The sequence below is a fragment of the Oryctolagus cuniculus genome, chromosome 13, assembly GCF_051225735.1.
Source record: "Oryctolagus cuniculus isolate XC-2025 breed Fujian yellow rabbit chromosome 13, ASM5122573v1, whole genome shotgun sequence".
Taxonomy (NCBI): domain Eukaryota; kingdom Metazoa; phylum Chordata; class Mammalia; order Lagomorpha; family Leporidae; genus Oryctolagus; species Oryctolagus cuniculus.
This window is the reverse complement of record NC_142879.1, coordinates 104,225,452-104,244,728: the sequence shown is the minus strand read 5'-3', so window position 1 is coordinate 104,244,728 and position 19,277 is coordinate 104,225,452. Positions and strand designations below refer to the sequence as shown.

Here is a 19,277-nt window from a genome sequence, read left to right as displayed (position 1 = left end):
ATAAACTTTCATAAAAAAGGTTGAGAAAACCCCGCTGTGCTGTAGCCCACTGCCTCACGAGTTGTTTTCGCTCAGCCATTTTCAGCTGTGACTTTAAACGAAACTCAGCTGAGAAGCCTCCCGGAGTCTTGATCTTTGCTCTCCAGATTCTGTATCACCTGGAATTAAACAACGCAATGAAAAAAAAAAAAAAGAGAGAGAGAAAGAAAAAAAAGGAGTGACAGGTGACAGAGAGGGAGAGACAAAAATCTTCTATCCAGTGGTTCACTCCCAAAATGGCTGCAATGGCTTACCTGGAATAAACGCAGGAGCCTGGAGCTCCACCTGGGTCTCCCACATGGCTGGCAGGCACCCAAGGACTCGGGCCATCGTCCACTGCCTTCCCAGGTGCAACAGCAGGGAGCTGGATCAGAAGCAGAGCAGCCGGGACTCGAACTGGCACTCTGATAGGGGATGCTGGTGTTGCAGGCAGCAGCTTAAGCTGATTCACCCTGCTGGCCACCCAGGCACTGTTTTAAGCAAATCATTTAACCCATATACAACCAATAAAATAGGCCATTGTATGATTCTGGTTTTAAAAACAGGGAAGTTGCGGCCACAGAGATTACATGACCTGCTAAAGGGCACTCAGCCAAACAGCGGTAGAACCTGTATCAGAGCATGAGTGGACTGGCGCAAGAGCCCGTGGTTCTCAGATTACCCAACTGTAAAACCACAGCCACAACGGAAACACAGATGTAGGACCAAAGGCGCTGTCCCTTTGGGTTTTTTGCAAGGACTCCTTGGTATTAAAATCACGAATTCTTGTTATTACTGTGAAGTTGGACGGCAACATCCCAATTTAATTACCTGCTGACAGTGAAGTAAATTTTCAGTTGCAGCAAAGCTGATTCTCACTACACAAATACAAAGCATGATGTTTTTACATTTTAGAGGGTGGGATATTAACAAGATGATGGCAGAGGAAGCCCCAGGCGCTTGTTCTCCCCTAGAAACACTGACCTAACAAGAGTACATGGACCAAAGTGCCTTCGTGAGAACTCCAGAAATCTGTGAAGAGGCCGCAGCACCCAGGCGAGTGCTAAAAAGAGTCGCACTAAAGCGGGGAAGAAAATTCGTCACATTTTGCCACTCTTATTCCTTCGTAAGAGAAAACTCACTGGCCTCTCCTTCAGAGGAAAGAGAAGAGTGGACAATCGGCAGGTGTTCCGGGGAACCAGCAAGGCAGCGGTGGGCTGTGTTGCCTGACTCAGCACTGATGGGACTGGGAAGCACAGTACGGTTGGCAGGTAAGGGGTGCTGAGGTCAAAGGTGGGCACTGCAGCTCTACAGCACCAGGGAGATGAAAATACAAGAGAGAGAGAGAGGAGTAGGAGGCGCAAAGATTACAGGCTCGTGACGGGAACAAGGGAGCCCACTGTCACTGGACACTGCACACGCAAACCCATGGACGATGCCTCTGAAGAGAGCCTGGAGAGGTCCCATGGTGAGGGCTCATTCCTGTACAAGGCCAGTCTGCAAAGATGCAAAGAGGTGGATGCTTCCTCCAAATGCCCAGATCTCCTTAAAATATTACAAGGCACACAGAGAAACTCGAGAACACGGACAAACGAAAGAAACAAAATAAATCTTTACACTTTTACTGTAAGGAAATGGAGATGTATGCCTTACCCAATAAAGCAAACGATTCAAAACAATCAACTGAAAGATGTTTAATGAGCAAAAAAGAGAACCCAGTTAACCAAACTCAGCAAAATGACTCATGAAGAAAATGGAAACATCAACAAAGAGACTGAAACTATGAAAAGGAAGCAAACAGAAACTCTGGAAATGAAGAATACAGTGATAAAACTGAAAAATTCACTGCAGGGTCTCAAAAGCAGACTTGATCATGCAGAAGAAAGGCTAATTAAACAGGAAGACGAGTCATTTGAAATTATTGAGGCAGATGAGCAAAGAGGAAAAAGAATGAAGTGGACAGCCTAAGAGGTTTATAGGGCTCCATGAGGCAGACCAATACGGGCACAACGGCAGTAAGGATGAACCCAACAAGACTCGAACTGAGAGGCACTGCAATAAACTTTTAATTTACAAAGCATCTTCAAAGCAAAAGACAGGCAGCTTGTCACATGCGAAGGAGCTTGTGTAAGATTCTCCGTGGAATTCTCAGCAGAAATCATGCAGGTAGAAGGAAGTGAGGGGGGGCCGGCACCGCGGCTCACTAGGCTAATCCTCCGCCTAGCGGCGCCGGCACACCGGGTTCTAGTCCCAGTTGAGGCGCCGGATTCTGTCCCGGTTGCTCCTTTTCCAGGCCAGCTCTCTGCTGTGGCCCAGGAGTGCAGTGGAGGATGGCCCAAGTGCTTGGGCCCTGCACCCCATGGGAGACCAGGAGAAGTGCCTGGCTCCTGGCTTCGGATCAGCGTAGCTCCAGCCGTAGGGGCCATTTTGGGGGTGAACCAATGGAAGGAAGACCTTTCTCTCTGTCTCTCTCTCTCTCACTGTCTAACTGCATGTCAAAAAAAAAAAAAAAAAGACTTTCGCAGGTAAACAAAAGCTGAGGGAGTTCATCGCTGGACCTGCCCTACAAGAAATGGCAGAGGGGCTCCTTAAAGATGAAATGAGGGGCTGATGCTGGTACAAGGGGCTAAGCTGCTGCTTGTGAACCCGAACCCCAAAATCAGAGAGCCAGTTTGAGTCCCAGCTGCTCTGCTTCCAATCTAGCTTCCTGCTAATGCACCTGGGAAGGCAGTGGATGATGGCTCAAGTGCTTAGGTCCCTGCTACCATGTGGGAGACCAGGATGGAGTTCCTGGCTCCTAGCAACCTGGCCAAACCTTGGCTGTTGTGGGCACTTGGGAAGTGAAGCAGCAGATGGAAGATCTGCGTCTCTCTTTCTCTCTCTCTTTCTCTCTCTCTTTGTCTTTCCCTCTCTATATCATCCTGCATTTCAAATAAACAAATATATCTTTTTTAAAAAAATTTTTTAAATGAAAAGATGCTATGTCACATGAGCCATACAAAAACACAAAGCTCCTTGATAAATAAATACAGAATCCTGTAGCATTCTATAAGAATACTATGAGTGTATGGGGCCAGCGCTGTGGTGGTGCCGGCATCCTGTATGGGTGCTGGTTCGAGTCCTGGCTACTCCACTTCTGATCTAGCTCTCTGCTATGGCCTGGGAAAGCAATAGAAGATGGCTCCAGTCCTTGGGCCCCTGCATCCATGTGGGAGACCCAGAAGAAGCTCCTGGCTCCTGGCTTTGGGTTGGCGCAGCTCCAGCCATTATAGTCATCTGGGGAGTGAACCAGCATATGGAAGACCTCTCTCTCTCTCTCTCTCTCTCTCCTCTCTGTGTAACTCTGATTTTTCAAATACATAAATAAATCTTTTTTAAAACAAGAATACTATGAGTGTAATAAATCACTTTAACTCATATATAGAATTTATAAAACCCTTATAAATCTATGTTAATGAATATAAATATTAAAAGTATTAAAAGATGTCTTTTGTGACATCAACAACATGAAGTGGGTGCATGCAGACACATAAAGAAGTAGAGGTTTGTGATTGAAGTTGTTATATGTTTAAAATTGGTTTTTATAACATTAAGACGTTTATGTAACCCTCGTGGTAACCATGAAGAAAACATCTACAGTAGATGTACAGGAAGAAATGAAGAACTTCCAATTTCTGATCTGGACTCTAAGGAGTTGGCACTCCACCCTAAAAATAAATAAAAAGCTGGACAAATGTAAAAATAAACATTCTTTTTAGACCTGGCAGCAAAGTGAGGCCATGAGACAAATTTCTGCCCCCAAATTGAAGAGCAGTAGGCACCCACCGAGAACCAAAGTCTACACAAGCAGAAACCTCGGCAGGAAAAATGATGCAGTCGGAATTCTGAAGTGACTTGGTGTAGGCTCAGGGTAGACAAAGCGAAGCGCTAAACACTCCAGGGGCTGTGGTTTGGTGCAGTGGTTTAGACACTGCTTGTGACGCCTGCATCCCATATCAGAGGCCTGGGTTCGAGTCCTGGCTCTGCTTCCAATTCCAGCTTCCTGCTAATGCACACCCTGGGTCAAGTACTTGTGGTATGGTGTAACTAGGCAGGGAGTTAGTTAGGTCTAAGGGACCTGGAGTTCTTGTCAGCCCTGCAATGTAACCTAACCTCTGTCAGTTTGACACGCCCACCTTCCCAAGATGCAACTGTATCTCGTCCAGAACTGCCATGATGGCTACATGGAATTTTTTAAAAAATTTATTTATTTACTCAAAATGCAACTAGAGAGAAAGGGAGAAGGGGGGGGTGAGAGAGAGAGAGAGAGAGAGAGAGAGAGGTCTTCCATCCATTGATTCACTCCCCAAATGGCTGTAATGGTCGGAGCTGCGACGATCCAAAGCTAGGAGCCAGGAGCTTCTTCCAGGTCTCCCACGTGGGTGCAGGGGCCCAAGGACTTGGGCCATCTTCTGCTGCTTTCTCAGGCCATAGCAGAGAGCTGGATCAGAAGTGGAGCAGCCAGGACTTGAACTGGCGCCTATATGGAAGCTGCCACCACTATGCCACAGTGCTGGCCCGCCCACTTATAATTCTTATCTCTGTAGGGGGCAAGAAACTGGGCTAAAAATTAAGATACCCGGGACAACTACGGGTTTACTGGACGTGCAATGAGAACACAAGAAGAACAGGGAAGGAGCAGAAGAAATACTTGAAGCAAGAACAGCCGCCCGGATCAATGGCGGCAGACGCCGAAGCTCAGAGACACTGAGCAGGCTGCCGGGGTTTGAATGTCACCATCAAAGCCCACGTGGCCATCGAATCCGCGCTGTGAGCTGTAAGAGGGTGGGGCTTGGAGGTGGGGCTGAGGGTGGTGATTAGGCGAGGTGAGGCGCTGAGGGTGGGGCCCCACAATGGCATCTGTGGCTTGGTCAGAAGAGGAAGAGAGATGCGGGCCGGCACACGTGCTCCGCACTACTTGGGGATTCTGCTGAGGCCCTGCCAGCCAGAGGGTCCTTGCCAGGGGTGGCCTCTGCCCTTGAACTTCCAAGATGTCAAACTTTTGGTTATAGCTAAGACACAGGATAAATGCCAAAAAGATGACACCTGGGCATATCATAGCCAAGCCGGCAGAAAACAAAAATAACAACATTAAAAGAAGCCAGAAGGGAAACACACCTCAGGGGTAGAGGAACAAAGATAAGGAATCCTTTATTTTTTTTAAAAAAAAAGATTCATTTATTTGTTTGAAAGTCAGAGTTACATAGAAAGAGAAGGAGAGGCAGAGAGAGAGAGAGGTCTTCCATCCACTGGTTCACTCCCCAATTGGCAGCCACAGCCGGAGCTGCACCGATCTGATGCCAGGAGCCAGGAGCTTCTTCTGGGTCTCCCACATGGGTGCAAGGGCCCAAGGACTTGGACCATCTTCTACTGCTTACCTAGGTCATAGTAGGGAGCTGGATCAGAAGTAGAGCAGCCAGGACTGGAACCGACACCCATATGGGATGCCGGCACTGCAGGTGGTGGCTTTACCTGCTATGCCACAGCACTGGCTCCAAGATAAGGAATCCTGTCCACTTTCTCTCCAAACGCCATCCAAGCAAGAGGAGAGTGGAGTGAAATATTTAAAGCACTGAGAGAAGAAAATCACTCTCAGTGAGTGGGGGACGGTGACAGAAGTATCATAAGCCACTGGGAGGCTTACACAAACAGTTCTTTCTTACAGTTCTGGTGGCTGGGAAGTTCAAGATCACAGTACCAGCACATCCAGAGGCTGGTGGGCGTCTGCTTTCCCGCTTGGAGACAGCTGCCCTCAAACTGCATCCTGACACCGCTGGATGAGAAAGCTGGCGGGGTGTGTGTGTGTGTGTGTGTGTGGAGAGGACACACAGCAGGAGTGCTTTCCTGTCTTGTCTTCTGCAGGCACTAAGCTCATCACAGGGATCCGACCTTTAGGACCGAGTTACCCAAAGGTTCTCATACCATTACATGGGAATTAGGCTTTCAACAAGTGCCTTTTACTTATTAATAAAAATGTTTTAAAATTTATGGTTTTTTTTAGAAGGAGTGGAGGAGAGAAAGAGAGAGAGGAATGTGGGCAAACTCCCCAAATGCCTGCAACAGCTGGGATTGAGCCAGGTCAAAGTGAGGAGTCAGGAACCTAATCCAGGTCTCCCGTGTGGGTGGCAGCCACCCAATTTCTTGAACGGTCACTGCTGCCTCCCAGGTGACATCAGCAGAAGCTGGACTCAGGAGCCAGAACTGGGGACTGAACCTAGCTACTCTGATATGGGACGTGGGCACCTTAATTGCTAAGCTAACCACCTATTCCTCCAAGCTAACTTTTTATTCCATTTTCCACAAATTTTTCCAAGCACTCATATTTATTCTTGTGAATACTTATATATATATATATATATATATATAAGCAAAATGAGTGAGAGCAGTTATTCGAGGGATGGGAGGGAGGAATTAGAAATATTTTGTTATTGTAAGGTTCTTGCAGTACCTATGTTGTAGTGTTATTTGAAAGAGGGCTTGGATCATTTGAAACTGACACTGCAAATTCTCGGACAAACTTAAACACTGTTTCAAGAACTACAATTGGGGCCGGCGCTGTGGCATAGCAGGTAAAGCCGCCGCCTGCAGTGCCGGCATCCCATATGGGCACTGGTTCTAGTCCTGGCTGCTCCTCTTCTGATCCAGCTCTCTGCTATGACCTGGGAAAGCAGGGGAAGTTGGCCCTAAGACCTTGGGCCCCTACACCTGCGTGGGGGACCCGGAAGAAGTTCCTGGCTCCTGGCTTCGGATCAGCTTAGCTCTGGCCATTGTGGTCATTTGTGGAGTGAACCAGCAGAATGGAAGCCCCCCCCTCCCACGCCCGGCTCTACCTCTCTCTGTAACTCTTTCAAATAAATAAAATAAATCTTAAAAAAAAAGCTGATTGGGAGCTCAGCTCCAGCTGTTGGGCTGTCTGGGGAGTGAATCTGTGGATGGAAGACCTCTCTCTGTCTCTCCTTGACACTGTCCATAACTCTACCTCTCAGATAATAATAATAATAAAAAACTATAATCAGTATGTTAAGAAAGGAGGAAAGGGGACACGGCATCCATCTCATGAGTCTGGGTTTGCTTTCCAGCTCCACTCCTGAGTCCAGTTCCCTGGGAGGCAGCAGTGATGGCTCAGGTCCCTGGGTCTCTGCTACCCGCACGGGAGACCTTGACCGAATTCTCACCTCCAGGCTTTGGCCTGGCACAGCCCTAGCTGTTGTGGGTATTTGGAGAGTGAACCAGTAGATGGGAAATCTCTGTCTATGCAACTCTTTGCCTTTCAAACAAATTAATTAATTTAAAAAAAGAAAAGTGAGAAAATGGAATCATATAAAATTCTCAACTAGTGCATCATTTGGCCTAAGCAGTTAAGACACTGGTTAGAATGCCTGCAGCCCACATTGCGGAACCTGGATTTGACTCCTGGCTGAGGCTTCTGATTCCAGCTTCCTGCTAATGGCTCAAGGAACTGAGTTCCTGCCTCCTGCATGGGAGACCTGGATTGGGTTCCTGGCCTGGCCCTGGCTCTGGAGGGCTTTTGGGAAGTGATCCAGGAGACAGGAGCTCTGGCTCTCAGTCACTCAAAAAAATTTATGAAAAAAAATCTGGAGTGAGCATTTAGCCTAGTGGCTAAGATGCCTGCCTCCCATATCAGAGTGCCCGGGATGGATTCCCAGATCTGGCTCCCAACTCCCACCTCCTACTAAGGCAGATCCTGGGAGATGGTGGGGATATCTCAAGTAATTAGGTTCATGCCACTCACATGGGAGATTTGTAGTGCATTCCTGACTCTTGGCTTCAGGCCCAGCCCCAGTCATTGTGAGCCTCTGGGGAGTGAAACAGTGGCTGGGATCTCTCTCTCTGTGTCTCTCTCTCTGTCAAATAAACAAATACAAGTTTAAAGTTCCAAAAAAAAAAAAAAAAAACCTCAATTAAAACAACAAAAGGCAGAAAAAGTATGGAAAGCAAAAATAGGAACAAATAACAGGGTAAAAAAATAAGAAATTATATGACTATGGTAGATATTAATCCAACTATATCAATAAATAGCAATGTTTTAAATGCACTAATTAAAAGAGAGATTGTCATAGTGGATCAAGATGCAAGATCCAATTATATGGTGTCTACAAGGAAAGCACTTTACATATAAACATGCTTAGAGAATAAAAATAAAGAGAAAGATATACCGTAAGTAATCAACAGAAAATGGAAATTTTCGTTCAATTTCAAACAGAGCAAGGAAAGTTATCACAGATAAAGAGGAGCATTAAATAATGATAAAGAGATCGATATTCCAAGAAGACAGAATCCTTAATGGGTATAGCATCAAAATCAACATAGCATCCGAATATGTGAGGTAAAAAATTGATGGAACTGCAAGAAGCAATAGATAAGTCCACTATTATTGCGGCAGGCGTTAACACCCCTGTATAAGAATGGACAGAACCTCTTACATTAACATCCCTAAAATGAAATATTTAGATGTAACTCTAACAAAATGTATATACAATCTATATGGGTAAAATTACAAAACTCTCATGAAAGATATAAAACAAGAAATAAATATAGATGTAGAGATCTCACAGCCATCGACAGGAAGGTGTCAGTTTTTTTCCCAGTGTTCCTAGACACGTGGATTAAATGCAGTCTTAGAGTGCCATCAAGCTATTTTGTTGATATAAACTTAACGGTTCTAAAGTTTATAAGGAGGGGCCGGTGTTGTGGTGTAGCCAGTAAAGTCGCCACCTGCAATGCCAGCATCTCATATGGGTGCCGGTTGGAGCCCCAGTTGCTCCACTTCTGATTCAGCTCTCTGCGAAATTAGTAGAAGCTGGCCCAAGTCCTTGGACCCCTGCACTCGTGTAGGAGACCTGGAGGAAGCTCCTGGCTCCTGGCTTCAGATCGGTGCAGCTCCGACCATTACAGCTGTTTGGGGAATGAACCAATGGATGGAAGACCTCTCTCTCTCTCTCTCTCTCTCTCTCTCTCTCTCTCTCTTTCTCTCTGCCTCTTCTTCTCTCTCTGTGTAACTCTGCCTTTCAAATAAATAAATAAATCTTTAAAAAATAAAATTTATATGGAAGGCAAAACACCTAAAATAACCAACACAATTTAGACGGAGAAAAAAACGTTAGAGGACTGACATTATCTAACCACAAGACAATGTAAGCTATAATGGTTAACACAACTTAGAATCATGGAAAAAGATAATCCACAGAACAGAATGGAAAGCACAGAGACAGATCTGTACATACATACAGTCAACTAACTATTGACAAAGGAACAACAGCTATTCAATGGAGAGAGAAGTCGCTGGGCAAATGGTGCTGAACACTCGGCCATAACACTTAGGAAAGAGAATCCATCCTTACACCATCTGCAAATAGGAACTCAAATGGGTTGCATGCCTAAATGTGAAACATAGAAGTAGATAAGAAAATACATAAATGGTCTTGGGTATGGCAATGACTTTTTAATGAAAAAAATAATTGATAAAGTGGGCTTCATTAAAATTTAAAACCTCTGTTCCGCAAAAGACAATGTTCAAAGACCAATAAGACAAGTCACAGGTTGAAAGAAGATATTTGCAAATCAAAGTGTCAAGAGTGAAATTGACATTTTGAGATGTGATGATTTTGAACAGCCCTTGCCTTGACTGTTGGGGAACAATGTTTTTCTTGTTTGTTTGTTTTTGTTCTTTACTTCTTTACTTCATACTAATCGGTGAACTCTCTACTTGGTGTAGGGTTAATCTTATGAGTATAAAAATTAACTGAAAATATATCTCTGTAAAAAATAAGAATGGGAAAGGGAGGGGGAGGAGGAAGAAAAGTGGGGGTATGGGTGCGAGGGAGGTCGGGGGGAGAATCATCACGTTCTCAAACCTGTATATATTGAATGCATGAAGTTGCATTCCTTAAACAAAATTAAAAACAATTTGCAAATCATATATGAAAAGGGACTGCCATAGAAAACACATGCATAAGGAGCACTTAAATCTCAACAATAAGAAAACAAACTTAATTTTAAAATGGACTAAATCTCAAATGAATTTTTTTAAAGATTTATTTATTTATTTGAAAGTCAGAGTTACACACAGAGAGAAGGAGAGGCAGAGAGAGGTAGAGAGAGAGAGGTTTTCCATCCGCTGGTTCACTCCCCAAATGACCACAATGGCCAGAGCTGAGCCAATCCAAAGCCAGGAGCCAGGAGCTTCTTCCGGGTCTCCCAGGCGGGTACAGGAGCCCCAAGGACTTGGGTCATCTCCTACTGCTTTCCCAGGCCTTAGAAGAGAGCTGGATCAGAAACGGAGCAGCTGGGATTCGAACCGGTGCCCATATGGGATGCCAGCACTACAGGTGGTGGCTTTACCTACGCTGCAGCGTTGGCCCCTCAAATGATTTTTTTTTTTAGTGGGCTAAAAGTTTCAAGTCCTGGCTCACCCACTTCCAATCCAGCTCCTTGACAATGAGCCTGAGAAAGCAGCAGAGAATGGTCCAAGTCCTTGGGCCCCTGCACCCACTGGGAGACCTGGATGAAGCTCCTGTTTCCTGGCTTTAGCTTGGCCCAGGCCTGGCCATTGCAGCCAGTTGGGGAGTGAACTAACAGATAGAAGATCTCTCTCATCTCTCCCTAGACACTTCATTTAAAAAGATATACATGGGGCTGTCATTAAATTGCTACCTGCAACACGGGCATCCCACATGAGCGCTGGTCCGAGTCCCGGCTGCTCCACTTCTGATCCAGCTCCCTGCTAATGTGCCTGGAAAAGCAGTAGAAGATGGTCCGCGTTCTTGGACCCCTGCACCCGTGTGGGAGACCCGGATGGAATTCTAGGAATCTGGCTTTGGTCTGGCCTAACTCCAGCCATTGCAGCCATTTGGAGAGTGAACCAGCAGATGGAAGTCTCTCCCTCTCTGCCACCCTGCCTTTCAAATAAAGAAAATAAATCTTCAACAAAAACATATACATAAGGCAAGTGACATAGGAAATGATGTCTAAAATCATATCTCTGGGCCGGTGCTGGGGCACAGTGGGTTAAAAAGACCTGGCCTGTAGCGCTGCTATCCCACTTCTGATTCAGCTCTCTGCTGTGGCCTGGGAAAGCAGTGGAAGATGGCCCAAGTGCTTGAGGCCCTGCACCCGCGTGGGAGACCTGGAAGAAGCTCCTGGCTTCAGCTTAGCTCTGGCCGTTGTGGTCATTTGGGGAGTGAACCAGCGGAATGGAAGACCTCTCTCTCTCTCTGGCTCTACCTCTCTCTGTAACTCTTTCAAATGAATAAATTAAATCTTAAAAAAAAAAAAGCTGATTGGGATTCCTGGGAGACTTTTCTCTATGTCTCTTGGTCTCTCTGTCTGTATCTCCACCTTTCAAATAAAGGAATAAATAAAATCTTAAAAAAAGAGATAGCAATATAATCCAATCTGTAGACTGATACAATGCCTATCAAAATCCAAATGGTGTGTTTTCTTTCTTGAGAAGTAAAAACATCCTAAACTTCATGTGGATTCTCAAGCATTGACAGAAGAAAGTTGGAGACTTTACATTTACTGATTTCAAGTAATACATCAAAATTACAATGATCAAAATAGTATTGTACTGGCATACAGACAGACATAATAGCCCAAAAGAATAGAGTAGAGAGCCCAGAAGTAAACCTTCCACTGTGTGGTCAAATGATCACAGAGAGGGGTGGTTCACTGGGGAAAGAAGCAGACCTCTTGGGGCCAGAGTGTGGTGTGCCAGGTAAAACCACCGCTGGCAATGCCAGCATCCTCTGTGGGCACTGGTTTATGTCTGGCTGTTCCACTAGCAATCCAGCTTCCTGCTAATGTTATGGGAGAAAGCATCAGAAGACGATCCAAGTGTTTGGGCCTCTGCCACCCACGTGGGAGACCTGGATGAAGCTCCTGGCTCCTGGCTTCAGTCCCTGCAGTTACAGCCATGTGGGGAATAAACCAGTGAATGGAAGATCTCTCTCTGTCTATCCTTCTCTCTCTTGAATTCTGACTTCCAAATAAATCAATAAAATCTTAAAAGAAAAAAGAAATGGACTCCTTGGATTTATAAAAATTATTTTTATGTCTTCATCTATTAATTGTATCAAATGTGTCCTTTGTAGGTCTTTTCTACCTTTTTTTTTTTTTTTTTTTTTTTTTTTTTTTTTGGACAGGCAGAGTGGACAGTGAGAGAGAGAGACAGAGAGAAAAGTCTTCCTTTTGCCATTGGTTCACCCTCCAATGGCCGCCGCGGCCGGCACACCGCGCTAATCCGATGGCAGGAGCCAGGTGCTTCTCCTGGTCTCCCATGGGGTGCAGGGCCAAGCACTTGGGCCATCCTCCACTGCACTCCCTGGCCATAGCAGAGAGCTGGCCTGGAAGAGGAGCAACCGGGACAGAATCTGGCACCCCGACCGGGACTAGACCCCGGTGTGCCGGCGCCACAAGGCGGAGGATTAGCCTAGTGAGCCACGGCGCCGGCCCTACCTATTTTTTTAAAAACACTTATTTATTTGAAAGTCAGAGTTACACAGAGAGAGAAGGAGAGGCAGAGAGAGAGAGAGAGAGAGAGAGTCTTCTATCCGTTGTTTCATTCCCCAATTGGCCCCACCAGCCCGAGCTGCGCCAATCCGAAGCCAGGAGACAGGAGATTCTTCTGGGTCTCCCACGCAGGTGCAGGTGCCCAAGAACTTGGACCATAGCAGAGAGCTGGGTCAGAAATAGAGCGGCTGGGGCCCGAACCGGCGCCCATATGGGATACCGGCACTGCAGGCAGCGGCTTTACCCGCTACACCACAGCACCGGCCCCCTACCTATTTTCATATAAATTCCAACTCCCTATGGGTTGGGTTACCTACGTCTTCACATGCTTTAATTTGTTACGATGCCAGATTTTGTGGATTTTACATTGCTCGGCGCTGGACTGTTTGTTTTGTATTCCTATGAGTATCTGTTGACCTTTTTTAGAGCTCACTTGTCCCCTCCCTATGGCCATACCCTTTCATGTTCTTCAGTGTGTTTTGGTTACAAGGTCTTTCCTTCTGGCCGGGAGCACAAGCTAGTCCTGCCCTGTGTGGCCTCCAAGGATTGTTCTGCTTCTTCCCTTCTGGTTACTGGTCTCCTCTAGTCTCCTGTGTGCTCATCGGTATTCACTGCAAGACGGGAGGGAAACTGATGTTCTAAGAATCTGTCTTTCTGTACGGTTCTTTGCTTCCCAGTCCATTGTCTGCTCGTTCTAATGACCGTCACTTCGACTCCATCAGTCTTTCTTAAACAGCTTTAATTATCTATTAATTAAATCATCTGATATTTAATGATTAATATTTATTAATTAAATTGTTTAATATTTAATATTAGTTACTTATTTAATAATTTAAATTAATTATTTATTGTCATTTTATTTGGGAGGCAGAGAGAAGAGACTGACACAGAGAGATCCTCCATCTACTGGTTCACTCCCCAAATACCTACAACAGCTAGGGCTGGGTCAGACTGAAATTGGGAGCTGGGAAGCTCACTCCAGGTTTCTCACATGCATGGCGGGAACCCATGTGCTTTAGGCATCATATACTGCCTTCTCAGGGTATATGTAAGCAGGAAGCTGGATCAGAAGTGGAGTAGCTGGGACTCGAATCAGGCAATCCAATAAGGGATGTAGAATCCCCAGCAGCTACTTAACTGCTGTGCCAAACACCTGCCCCCAGCTCTGTCACCATGAACGCCACATCCTTCCAGGGGCATGGGACGTCCATCCGGCCCACCGGCCATTTAGGGCCCATGAAATCATTTGGTTTGGTCCTGCTAAGGCAACCACAGGCAGCACTCAAAATTCAATAAATCTACAGCCGACTAATTTTTAAGTTGATAATTTTGTATGGCCTGCAAACGATGCTATAAATATCCAATGGCAGAAAAAGATTCCCCAACCTTGTAAGACACCTGTGGGCTCTCCCCTGCCTGAGCTGCAGCCCAGAAACCACACTGGAAGCTGGGACAGCGGTAGGGCTTCTCCTGTCTGTCTTCTTTCTCTTAGGGAACACAAGCCTTAGCTTCCTGTTATCTAATGTCTGGAAACCAGTTTTTCATGTATGTTGTTCAGTTTCTTGGTTAAGGTAAGAGGGTAAATCCAATTCCTGCTGTTCCATCATGTCTGGAAGTGGAAACCACTTAAGGCTTTTGATCCTATTGATGGATCTTACTCATGGTCTGGCATCTGGCAATAAGACAAACAGACCTAGAATTAGAGTAACACACTCACTCAATTATCCATTGTGTATTGGTGACATTTTGTATTATGCACTGACAATTCCTCCACTCTTCAATGGTTTTCAGAAGACCATTTTCTTCAGTTGCTTTCCTTCCAACTTTTTAATTTGAAAAATGTGATGCTTATACAGAATTGGGAAAATCTGAACAAAGAAATTCCTTAGCCCTTTGTCTAGACTGGCTATTACTTTCGCCTTAGACACTTCATCTCGCTTGTTATAGTTTCCAACCAATTGAAAACAACTTTCATACCTAAACATCCATTCTCCATCTCCCAGGAAAAGGACATTCTCTTATATAGCCATGATAGCTTTATTCTACCTAAGAAAATGTTTGCTTATTCGTTTGAGAGGCAGAGAGACACAGACAGAGACAGAGGGAGAGTAGAGATCTTCCACCTGCTGGTTCACTCCCTAAATGGCCTGGGCTGGGGAAGGCCAAAGTATGGAGCCTGTAACTCAATCCAAGTCCAAGTGTGGGTGGCAGTGACCCAACTACTTGAGCCAGTACCGCTTTTTCCAGAAGTCTGCATTGGCAGGAAGCTGGAGTTAGGAACCAGAGTTGGGACTCAAACCCACGCACTCCAATGTAGGACTTGGGAATCTAAACTGGTACCTTAACCGCCAGGCTACAGACCTCACCAGACATTTAATATTGCTATAATAATATTAGCTAATTTACAGCCTGTATTCAAGTCTCATTATTCTTTACGACTTTTTCTAGATTCACAATCCAAACAAGCATCACTCAGAGTATTTGGAAATGAGGTTTCATCACTATTTTCATCTGGAAAAATCCCTGCTATGTTCTGAATGTTGGTCACTCCCAGCCAAATTCGTATGTTGAAATCCTAAGCCACAAGGTGAGTCTTCATGAATCATATTACTGCCCTCATAAAATAGCCACAAAGGAGCTCGCATGCCTCTGCCACTGCTGAGGGTCCCAGCCCAAAGATGACGTCCCTGGGTCAGACGGTGGGCCCTGGGCAGACCCTGAATCTGCAGGCATTTTGTTCTCAGACTCTAGAAATTCGAGGAATAAATTTCCGTTGTTGATAAGCTCCCTGCTTGATGATGTTGTGTCACAGCAGCCTGAATGGGCTGAGAAAAACCCCCCCACCCCGCCTTTGCCTCTTTCATAATGTTGACAGTTTTCAGGAACACAGGTCTGCTTGTTTATTCTAGATTGTAGAGAATTGTGCAAATGTTAGTAAACTTTATGACAGTTTGTCAGAGAGGAACTCCTCATTATTTTGGACGTAACATTCATCCTGTCACTTTGAAGGCTTTGCTAAATTTTGAATATAAGTAAATCTCATTTTAAGAACGAACACACCCTAAAATTGCTCACCAATTCAAGTGTGCTATCAGAATTTAGAAGTAGAAAACACCTTAACACTGCATTTTTTTCCCTTTCTCTCTCTCTCTATCTCACTGTCTGACTCTGCCTTTCAAAAAAAAAAAAGAGCCAGTGCCAGGGCTCACTTGGCTAATCCTCCTCCTGCGGCGCCGGTACACCGGGTTCTAGTCCTGGTCGGGGTGCCGGATTCTGTCCCGGTTGCTCCCTTTCCAGTCCAGCTCTCTGCTGTGGCCAGGGAGTGCAGTGGAGGATGGCCCAGGTCCTTGGGCCCTGCACCCCATGGGAGACCAGGAGGAAGCACCTCGCTCCTGGCTTTGGATCGGCGCGGCCGGTGGAGGGGTGAGCCAATGGAAAAGGAAGACCTTTCTCCCTCTCTCTCTCTCACTGTCTGACTCTGCCTGTCAAACAAACAAACAAAAAAACACCGCATTTTTTCTTTCCTAGTCAAGAGAGAAGCACTTGAGACATTGTAGCTCTGCTTTCTCATTTTTGTCTTGTGATCACAGAGTCACCTAAAATATGGCCCCACTTTTTCTTAAGTGCTATTCCTGTGTGGCCTCTACAGAAAATCAGTAAATCGATGCATCCACTGAACTCACTGCAGACGTCCCTAAGAGAAATGGAAGACAAAGGTGCTTGTTGCCCTGGAGCCCCAAAATATGCAGCAAACTTCAGTGCACTTTCCGCTGATGAAAATAACTTCAGTTGACTTGCAGAAACTTCAAAGCTGCCATCTGGTCGTCAGCCCTGTTTTCCCAGCAGATGGCAATAATCCACAAAGGGTGAGCTGGAGGAATGGAATGGAGACAAAACAGTGCAGGGCACAAGCACGCCAGGGGCTGGCAGCACACAGTGTGGTCACGTGGGGAAGAATGATGACTCCCAGGAGAAGAGGATAAATAATGGATTGCGAAACCTGGCTCTCTAGGAGCGAATGACATCCATCATAACAGGGGTCAGCTACATCACTCGGCTTTGATTTATTAGAGCAACATCTCAGAGCCAAGGGGGCTGCCCCATTTGTTTTGTTTTCAGAATCACGTATTACAGATCATCTGATAGAGTGGAGAGGCTGATATTCAAAGAGAGTTCATCAGATGCCGTCCCCAGAAGATACTGCATGTTCTCAACAGAAGTCACAAATTCAGAGTATTTTAGGCAAAAATAAGGGGTAAGGGGGGCCGGAGCTATGGCATAGCGGGTAAAGCCGCCGCCTGCAGTGCCGGCATGCTGGCTGCTCCATTTCCAATCCAGCTCTCTGCTGTGGCCTGGGAAAGCAGTAGAAGATGGCCCAAGTCCTTGGGTCCCTGCACTCATGTGGGAGACACAGAAGAACTCCTGGCTCCTGGCTTTGGATCAGCGCAGCTCCGGCCGTTGTGGCCAATTGGGGAGTGAACCATCGGATGGAAGACCTTTCTCTCTTTGTCTCTCCTCTCTCTGTGTAACTCTGACTTTCAAATAAATAAATAAATCTTAAAAAAAAAAAAAAAAAGAGGAGGAAGGGACGCGGGGGAAATGCTGATGAAGCTTACAGGCCATTTCTCTTCCTCTCCACCAAGTCCTGATGGATGCCATTGACACTTTGCACTTCTTTTTTTTTTTTTTTTTTTTTTTTTGACAGGCAGAGTTCGACAGTGAGAGAGAGACAGAGAGAAAGGTCTTCCTTTTTCCGTTGGTTCACCCCCCAGATGGCCGCTACGGCCGGCGCGCTGCGTCAATCCAAAGCCAGGAGCCAGGTGCTTCCTCCTGGGCTCCCATGTGGATGCAGGGACCCAAGCACTTGGGCCATCCTCCACTGCCCTCCCGTGCCACAGCAGAGAGCTGGACTGGAAGAGGGGCAACCGGGACAGAATCGGTGCCCCAACCAGGACTAGAACCCGGTGTACCGGCGCCGCAGGCGGAGGATTAGCCTAGTGAGCTGTGGCACTGGCCTGCACTTCTCTTTTAAAACCCATTTACTTGACTGTACCTATTTGGTGGTTTTGATTTTAGGAGGTATAATACAAATCTAACACAGTGCTCTGCTATTTCATACAAATAATTCAGTGGCTCCAGTACAAAATTACTGTAGAATTCTCTTCCTTGATAAGTTTTATGTGAAAATATTTTCTTCCTCATTAGCTATTTTCTCTTGCTCTGAATGTTTTTCAAAGTTATTTTTATTTATTTGAGAGGCAGAGAGACAAAGAGCTTCCACCTGCTGGTTAACTCCCCAAATGCCTGCAGTAGCCAGGGCTGGGCCAGATTAAAGCCAGGAGCAAGAAACCCCACCTGGGCTTCCCACGTGGGTGGCAGGACCCAAGTGTTTGAGCCGTCACCTATTCTACCCTCTCCCAGGTGGATTAGCAAGGAGCTGGATCACAACAGCGTAGCCACGCCTACTACTGGGCACTCTGACATGGGCTGAGGGAATCCTAAGCAGCAGCCAACCCACCACACCATAATGTGCACCCACTCCATGGTCTTCATTACCTGATTCTGCACATTACATGATAACAAGAGAATTTTCCCGTTTGGTTAGCAACACTTCATGAACTAATTTTAATGGCTTCACAACATTTTGGTAGGATGAGCCACACTGTAATTTATTACCGGATGTTGATTTAGTGTCTTACTAATAAAAATAGTTATTGTGATCATTGCTTTAGTCTATACAAAACCCTTGTAAGGTTTAGACTTTTCAGAAGTGGAATTACTAATTCAAAAAGCACTTAACAAGTCAGTGTTTAAATTTTGATTTGTATCACCACCAATTTTTAAATGATTTTTTTTCTTCAAGTTTATTTATTTATATTTCTTTGAAAGGAACAGTGACACAGAGCAGGAGGAGAGACAGACAGACAGACAGAGATCCTTCATCAGCTGGTTCACTCCCCAAATACCTACAATAGCTGGAGCTGGGCCATCCTGAAGCAGGAAGCCAGGAACTCCGTCTGGGTCTCTCAGGCGGGCGACAGGGACTCAAGCACTCGAGCCATCTTTTGCTACCTTCCAGGGTGCACAGTAGCAGGAGCTGGATCAGAACCCAAGCACTGTGTCTGATACGCATGTGGCTGTCCCACCACCCACTGCACCACAATGCCCGCTTCACTGCCAATTCTCTCTTTAGCAGAGATACATCTACGTAAAGGAACCAGGCAAGAAACCAGGCTTCACCCTGTTGTCTGTCGAGTATTATCATAAAACACACTTTGGGAAAGGGTCCCTTTTATGGCTTTTGTGTGCAGTATCTTTGATTAATACTGAGATCTGACATTTCCCCACTGCTTGTTAAACAACTGATTTCCTTTTTTGTGAATTGTCCACCCTATCCTTTGTTCATCTCTTGGGGTCTGTGTTATCCCTCTTCATACAGCGAACCAACAAACACTGCCCAGAGAAAGGGCTTGGGAACTCTTCTTCCCCTTTTAGGTTATCCCAGACTCAGCAGTTAAAGTGCAAGATGGAGGGAAAATACAGGAACAGCAAGAAAGATAAGTGATAAGTGGTTTTGTTGCTGTACAAAAGGCAATAAAAGTTCATTCACAGGGTCAGATGGCCCTGTTTCTTTACATAACCCAACACTTACTTTCATATTGCATTTGTTCAATTCTTACCACTTTTCT

The 19,277-nt window shown here is 45.7% G+C and overlaps 1 long non-coding RNA gene across 1 annotated transcript in view; it reads right to left on the bottom strand.

Annotated features, from left to right (window-relative positions):
- LOC138844904 (uncharacterized) overlaps positions 1 to 19,277 on the bottom strand; it is a 51,423-nt gene that overhangs the window by 21,094 nt on the left and 11,052 nt on the right. The window lies entirely within an intron of this gene.